This window comes from Pleurodeles waltl, chromosome 10 (assembly GCF_031143425.1).
Source record: "Pleurodeles waltl isolate 20211129_DDA chromosome 10, aPleWal1.hap1.20221129, whole genome shotgun sequence".
Classification (NCBI taxonomy): domain Eukaryota; kingdom Metazoa; phylum Chordata; class Amphibia; order Caudata; family Salamandridae; genus Pleurodeles; species Pleurodeles waltl.
Genome location: NC_090449.1, coordinates 1,023,222,291 through 1,023,228,290, shown reverse-complemented (window position 1 = coordinate 1,023,228,290; position 6,000 = coordinate 1,023,222,291). Strand labels below are relative to the sequence as shown.

The 6,000-nt window shown below is 40.6% G+C and overlaps 1 protein-coding gene across 3 annotated transcripts in view; it reads left to right on the top strand.

Moving 5' to 3' along the window:
- The first annotated feature begins 2,571 nt into the window (after nucleotides 1–2,571).
- Nucleotides 2,572–6,000, top strand: part of POMGNT2 (protein O-linked mannose N-acetylglucosaminyltransferase 2 (beta 1,4-)) — a 141,046-nt gene continuing 137,617 nt past the window's right edge. The window contains exon 1 of one of the 3 annotated variants that reach the window (XM_069211961.1): nucleotides 2,572–2,678. The gene's annotated coding sequence lies outside the window, so the exon portion shown is untranslated. The remainder of the gene's footprint in view (nucleotides 2,679–6,000) is intronic. The other 2 variants (XM_069211964.1, XM_069211965.1) reach the window with 2 other exon arrangements.

Sequence of the window (6,000 nt, the reverse complement as noted above, 5' to 3'; positions counted from 1 at the left end):
GCCACTGCACTCTACTCTGCACCACTCCACATCCCTGTACTTTACACCACTGTACTCTATAACACTGTGCTCTGCACCACTCTACTCCACTGCACTTTATGCCACACCACTCTACGCCACTGCACTCTACTCCGCACCACTCTACTCTATTCCACTGCACCTTATGCCACACCATTCTACTCTATGCCACCTTACTCTATGCCACTGCACTCTACTCTGCACCACTCTACTTCACAGCACTCAACTCTGCATCACTGCACTCCACGCCAATGTACTCTACGCAACTCTGTTCTGCACCACTGCACTCTACGCCAGTGGTTCCCAACCAGGGGTCTGTGACACATTCCTAGGGGGCCCGCAGACCTGGGTCAGCAGGAAGGCACTTCTCCAGCTTGGGCCTCTTAAAACAAGTTTTTTTTATTTTTATTTATTACTCCCTTTGTGCAGCAGTTTTAAAAGCACTGCAAAGTTCTTTGTACATCCAGCAGCTTTCAGGACAAAACTAAAAGTGTCAAGATAACTCTAGTGATTAATGAACCTGCTGGAGAGAGATGGGAGCTTTGTCTAGTGGCAGTTTTACCTCATCTAAGGTGGCGCTGATGGTTAATATGCTTTCATGACAAAGAACGTGTGTCATGCAAAGAACTGTATTTAATGTGCATAGCACAGTAGGTTACTGCTTTTGTCACAGAGATTCTTTTGTTACTATGCAGTTCACAAATTACAATCGTAATCTAGCATGGTGAGCTATGAACTGCCATCAAAGTGCTTCATGCACACTGGATGGCACAAATTAGAAAGTTTTGTTTTTTCCCAGTCTTTCATTTCCCTTATGCTGCTAAAAAAGGTTTGCTTGCATAGAAATACTTTCTTGTTATTAAAGTCAACCCTAACCACTGTGTTATGTTCTGAATCCTAAGTCTGTGCTTCTCCAGACCAAGCACTCTTAGAAAATTCCTACCAGTGTGGATGACATGTTTATCCTACACCTTGTAGTCCCCTATAAAGTGCTCTGACACCCTACATTGGCATGAGAGGTGCTATAAAACAAATGAATTACATGTAACAGAGAGGCTATGGAGAGATGAGAAGCCTTTATGGTGTTACTTCCTTACACCACCACAGATTTACATGAAAAAGCTTTCGCAGAGTTTACGTACCGCAAAAATAAAAACAGAAATTGCTTAAGAAATGTAGAATCAGACCTGAGAATTCAGCTTTCCTAAGTGATTCCCTGGGGGTCATCAGGAGTCAAAAGGTTGGGAACCACTGCTCTACGCCACTCTTCTCTATTCTACTCTACACCACTGTACTCTAATCCACTGCACTCTACTCTGTACCACTGCACTCTGCACCAGTCTAAGCTACTCTGCTGTGCACTACTCTACTCCACTGTACTCTACACCACTGCACTTTGCACCACTGCACTCTATGCCACTTCACTCTCTCCGACACTCTCTATACTACTCTATGCCAATCCTAGTCACTCTACTCCACCCCACTCTACGCTATGCCACTCCTTTCTATGCTACTCTAGTCTTAACCAGCTCCACTCTACTCTATACATGCTAACCCTCCTGATTCAGACGGGAGACTAACAATTTCAAGGCTTGAGTCTCGCCTCCCAATTCCTGATTGCGGAAACCAGATTCGGATTGCCAAATCATCATGAACTGTTGGAAACAAGGCAGCTTGAGTTCGGAAATACATATCCTGAGCTAGAGCGCTATGACCTTAATTCTTAGAGGGCGTAGATTAAAGGGTGTGACAGGCCTCGACATTTAATTATTGGCAGTTTTACATAGTGCATAAAAAAACAGAGTTTAGAACTCTGTTTTTGTTTGTGCTATGTGTTAAACTGCAAAAAAATGAAATACTGATTGTTTGTCACCATACATGCCAGTAGAGCCAATTCAGACAGATTGCCTCTGTTTCAGTCTAGGTCAATAGGGAAAATACATTCTCCTGAGTATTCCTTTAAAATCTCCCACTTGCCTGCTCTAAAATGTTGTCATGTTTGCTAGTCTCCACAACTCTACTCTATGCCAATCCTTCCTACGCAATATGGCCAAAAGACATTGGCAAACCCAATAGCTCTCACTTAGGTGAAACCTATTGGCTTTACCAATGCTTGTTGCTCTGGTCTGGACATTACAATACAGGTAACATTGGTGTAAAACAAATCAGCCAGGTGGAAACTGTAGTTGCTGCCACAATGTTCATGTCATGCCAAGTGCCACAGTGTTTCCAGTGCAGTGTATATATCTATTTTGATCCCAGCAACTTCTTTGTATTTTGAAGTAATGTGGCTCATATTTTAAATTCTTGGTGGCGCTAAGATGCCAAACTCTTCTGTGACCTTTTCTAACATTATCCTGCAAGCGCCACTGCTACTCTATTCACTTCTTATATATGGAAGAATGTTTGTCCCGCGCTATGAAACCGTTAGGACGTCCAGCATTACAACCGAAACACACGCTAGTCATCCCTTACAAAGATGGCCGTCAAACTCTTCCGGTCCAGCAACCTACCTGTTCTCCCATTGGCTGAAAGCACGCTCAGTATCAAGGCGATTGAATCACTTCCCGTGGTGAGAATTTACAGAGAAAAAGGACCTGCTTCATTACTCCAATGAACAGAAAACTAACGTTATAAATATTAGGGAAACGAAACACAAGGTAATGTGTACGTTCATATTGCAGATTTGATTTTAATAGTGAACACTAGCTATCGGGGCTCAGTGCTTGTGCACTTGTTTGTATAAAACTGAGGGGATGAGTCAGAATCTCTGGTTGTTATTGCACACTAGTCATTGTACTACTTTCCTTAATGTGGAATAATTTATGCTGTGCCTTGGAGCATGCTATACTATGTTAATGCCATGTTCGTTCGTGATGCATGTGGCATAAAACATGCCAACATTTTATAAGAGAAAAGTGGGAGATTCTAAAAAGAAATTTGGAGACCTTATTCCCTCTATTGACTTCTACTGGAGGAGAGGCAGTTTCAGATAGGAGACATCCCAAATTAAGCCGTATTGTGCTTCAAAATTCAGGAATCTCTGTGCAGGAACATCTATGCTGAATCGGGTTTGATGGCATGTATGCATACACCTAGAGCAGGTTGTTTAAGTGTAATGAAAAAAACGAGTGTCACTTAACATGTCACAAAAGTGAATTTATTGAATGCGTAGGTTAAGATCTGCACGCATAGGAAATACGCTATTTTAAGAGGTGTGACTTATGTTACTAAGAAAGCAGACTAGAAGAGCAGGACGAGCGTCTCATTGCTTTGGTTAGAAACATTCCTAATTAAATATAACTGTTCTAAACAGAGAGCATGGCTGAAGTATGCAAAGCAATCCGTTATTTATTTAACATATCCTATGTCCTGCACCCTTAACCACTGCCACTAGCAGTCATACAGTCAGTAAGATAGCTGCAGAATGCACGAGTCTTTACAAACAATCTTATGTCTTTGTACAGGACACCTCTAGCCAGGCATTAGCTTAGAGTTCTAACCTGCTGGATTCTGGAAGCTGTTCTTTATGGATTCCAGATTTCAATCGTGCATATGGGTATTGGTACCGGTGACCTAACGCTTGCACCTGCAGCATGCTCGGTACATTGGTACTCTAGGACAACCAACGGTCAGTTTGTGTTTTGTCATGAGGAGCAGTAGTCTTAAGTGGCTGCATGGATTGATTGTCTCTGTAGGTCCAATGTGCTAGGTTTCAAGTTCCACGCTTAATAGAACCTAAGTCGTGTCCTATCATAGAACAAATGTGTGATTTTTAAGGCAACACATCTGGACAGTAATTTACCTTGCTAGGAAAATCAACAATCCTTTAAGGGAAACAAAGACACACACCACATGTTACCTGAGATAAAATGAAATACAAATGCATTTTACTTTCTGTCGCTGTATATTTAAGTAAGGTGTTAAGGTCTGTGCATGTGATTAGACTATTGATGACCATTTAAATAGCCTGTGAGCCAACGGAATTGTCCTTATGGCCCTAAATAATAGAACGGGATTAGTACACAACTCAGTGGTTCACATTTCATCAACCTTTGCAGAACAAAAGACTGAGTTAAAACCTGCGTTGATTCATAGTTCTTCTGTGTTGCAGGTTAACCTGCAGGTTTCACAACGATCCCAGCAACAGAGTCATTAACCCTTTAAACTAACCTGTGATCAGCATATTACATGCAGGTCTCTGAGGAAATGCGAGAACCATAAGCTGCTTTCTTATCAATACTGTAAACCAAGATAGCACAATATATAGTTAGTTGTGCAGCATGCTATATTAAAACGTGCTCTGTTTGTGACTACTAAATTTAGCCATAACAGCTTTATTAGTGCATGCTCCTTGTTTTCAATTTTTCCGGGTGCAAAACTTTAGGACTCGAAAAATCTACTCGACCACTCGTTATATATATGTTTTATTTCATGAGGTCGAGCTATTTTTAGATTCCACTCGACCTGTCTGGCGAGTGGACAAAGAACAGGTGTTCTATTCAGTCAGAAACTGAATTAGCAATTAAGATGCCTGTAAATCCTATTCTTGTCACATGCTCTGTGCTCAGAGACGGAGGTCAAAAGTCAGTTTGTCTTCTTGCAATGCAAATACTTTTCCTTTTGGCTGCAGAGTTCCAGGATTTCGTAAGGTGAACTGTCTGGCCTAAGTGAAATGAAAGGCTTTTGGTATCAGGTTTTTCCTAACACCCAACATTTATATAACTAAGTCAACTTTACAAACATTTCAAAATATCTTGCAGTAGCTGCGAAAGACCATTTTTTGTACTTCTGTGTGATGAAAAAAATATTTGAATAGGATGAAAAAAAAAGAACACTTTACTTGGTGATGCGCAAATGATAAATGTTTTCTGAAACCAATGTTTTTGGACATTTACTGCCTCTAAATGACAGTGCGCTACCACATCATGCTTTAGTAATATATTTATTACATGTGGTGTTTAAACATAAAATGAGAAACACTCCTGCCCTGTCGGCAAAACTATTAGTAAACTAAGAGGCAAGTCATGCATGGATCATGTGTACCCCATATGTGGTTAGAATTATTAAACATGGAGCAAACTTTTAGTGTATTTAATCAAACAAATGACGATTTTTTTACAGCAGAAATGCTGAACTCACATATTTGAAGGTGCACTCATATCTGAGAATGAAGAAAAATGCGACTGTAAAATACAATATTTTCCTAGGATCACACAATTTGAGACAAGTACATTACAGTTAGGTCGAGAAGATTATTCAAGCTACTCGACCTGCAGGTCTAATAACATTTTAATGATTTTTTGAGGCCTGAAAAGTAAAACAAATGCATATATATTGATGGACCATAGGTTGATTGTGTATAGTCTCACCTCACAAATCTGCTTAAGTTCATTCCATTTTTGCTGTCTCTGCTCCCTGGTTTGTGGCTTTCAGAAGTACTTTTTAAGGTCTTGCTTAGATACAACTTTTAGCTGTCTGTTGTCAAAGACCTGTTGCGTACTATACCAATATTTAGAGTGGATTTTAGTTCAGGCCATTGATCATTATTTGCTAGCTTTCCTGTTAGTCTCATTTGCTTGCTTGTTATTTAATGGCTTTTCTCCCCTGTAGCTTAGCTTCTTTGCCACCCTTCAGACTGAATCACATATGTCCTCCCACAGCTCACATCAGTGAATTGTGTTTTTATTTTTTGAGCACTCCATGTAAGTGCATGTGTTTTCTTGCTGCCCCCGTGTGATGTGTCCTCCTCCCATTCCTGCTCCTCGGCACTCTCCTTATTTGTTCTCACCACTCCCAGTTTGTTGATAAAATCACACCAATGTGTATATGTTTGCCAGATTTACTAGAGAGCAGACTTTATAATGTTGAAATTTCTTTTGTCTCCTTACCTCCACATGTTGCTTCAAAGTTTAGGTCAAGCACTCAAAAGCCATATTTGTGATGCTGGGTGAGGGCCAGGCTGTTGCACTCACTCTGACT